Here is a 2,197-nt window from a genome sequence, read left to right as displayed (position 1 = left end):
GGAGAAGCAGCCTTTGGCATCGCGAGACGTCGCAAGAGATGCCTCGAGAGTTACGTCTTCCCAACGACGAAAACGGACAATCCGTAAAAAAAAAATGATGAACATTTTAACACATATTTTACGCAAAAACTCCAAACGACGGCATCTGCCGCCAAGTCCGGTGCTGATCACATCGAACTCTCGAACGTCCTAAACAGACATAGCCATCTCACGAAGATGACTCTCGTACATCCGACACAAGGATAATAGCGCTATAAAAGAAACCCAAAATATTGGTCCAGCACTTCCGGTTGGCTTAAAAATTGTCTCTGGAGACATGTTCGATTCATATCTAACAAGTCATGTAAGCCGAGAACCTATCGCGGACTTTAAATCGGTACGAATCAGGTTAAAATCGCGATAAATAAATCGATAGCCGGCTAGTCACCGCATAAAACTTAAAACCGAAAGTAAATCTAGGTCTTGCCCTAAACCCAGCGCACTGGTCTCTAACATCTCAAGGCATGATATCCAAAACATATGAGATCCCAAAACCATGCCTCTATGTTTATATTCGACATCTTCAGATATCCCGCGAAATCTATATCTCGCGGAGAAACTCTCGAAACGGATCTCGAACTAAACATTTCACATCCAAGAAGGATGTGAGACGACAACTCATCACACTCCATCCACGCCATACGTAAACTTATAAAAAATACAACTCGATCATCTTGTCATAAAAAGAAAGCTGCAGAGCGGCAGGGATTCAAAGCCACATACGGCCAATCCCGAAATATGAAATAAGGCCATTTAAGGCCGAAACATCAAACATAAAAAAAATCTCTCGCAAGAGATCTACCCAAAGTCATTCTCAGAACTCACGCTCCCTCTTCACTCGTCACTTCGTCCAAGCCTGGAGCCGCATCACCTCCGCTTTCTCCGAGCACCGGATCTTTCCCCTCTGGGCCTTCTGAACACGTCGGAAGAAAACCCGCGGATTTCAAGTCAGCTAATATGAGATCGAAACCTCCATCCACGACTGCCAAATCTCCCTTGCAGCCGGACAGTCGGGCCTCTTCGGCCTCTAAGGTCGGAGGAGTCTCACTCTGGAACGACTGAACCACGGCCACCCCGCCCACAATCGTCGCCAAGGCTAAATCCGTGTTCCGGATGCACTCGAGGGAGCCCAGAAAGGCAGAGATCTTCGCTAAGCAAGCCTGAAACTCAGAACGAAGAGCGTCTGTGGCCTCTCGGATCCCGTGGGTCGCTAAACCTGCATTGCCCTTGATCTGACGCTGAAGCCGACGTACCTCCGAAGATTTGGCCTTCCTGGCTTTCTTCTCCTTAAGCAGTGAACTCGCCGTCTTCCCGAGGTCCCTCTCGAGCTCCCCTATCGCAACCTCGAGTTTCGACACTTTCACGGAGTGAGAATCCTTGACAGCCGCCAGCATGGCCTCGGTTTCAGACCATCTACCCTGCAGGTCCAACAACTCCCCGGCAAGACGACTGGTCTCAGAACCGCACTCGCTGATCATCCCATCGATCAATGACATGAACTGTGAAACAAGAAGAAAGTTAGGGATTTTTTTATCTTTTAGAAAAATATATAACAATCAAGAGATTAAGTGAGCGACAAACCTTTCCGCGAAGCCTCGATGCTATGCTCAAGCCTCCTTGCTGCGAAGATTCCCCGTCACCGCCCTGGGTAAACTTCCTCTTCCGGCCCTTACGCTGTGCAACCGGAACAACACTAGGAGCGTGCAGCGCTAGAACGATCTCTTTCCTGGCCGGAGGAGGAGGCATAGAGTCAGCAGACCCCTCCTTATCCTCGACGAGAATCGGAGTCGTGGACGATCTGACAGGTAGAGCCAGAGCATCCGGAACGCCCAAGCCCGCAAGGGTTCCCGCGTCTCGCGGAGTTACGACCTCGGTCCCGTGACCCGGAGCAATGGCCAGTGCAGAAGAGGATGGGAACTCGGCGCCAGCTCGAACCTGTTCCTTCTCGGCTTGGCGACGAACTAGTCTCTCTCGAAAGGAGAGATGGTCAGCAACGCAAGCCGGCGCTTTGACCGGAGAAGTCGGAATTGGAGCCGGAGAGGAGTCTTCGCCCATCTCAACATCGGAACTTCTCATGTCACCGTGTGAAGAAGACATGTTGAAGGCAAAAGATTTGGAGCTAGAGAGGTTTTGGAGGTTTGAAGAAGGGAAGGTGTGA

Source organism: Brassica oleracea, chromosome C6 (genome assembly GCF_000695525.1).
Source record: "Brassica oleracea var. oleracea cultivar TO1000 chromosome C6, BOL, whole genome shotgun sequence".
NCBI lineage: Eukaryota > Viridiplantae > Streptophyta > Magnoliopsida > Brassicales > Brassicaceae > Brassica > Brassica oleracea.
This window is presented reverse-complemented; position numbering follows the sequence as displayed.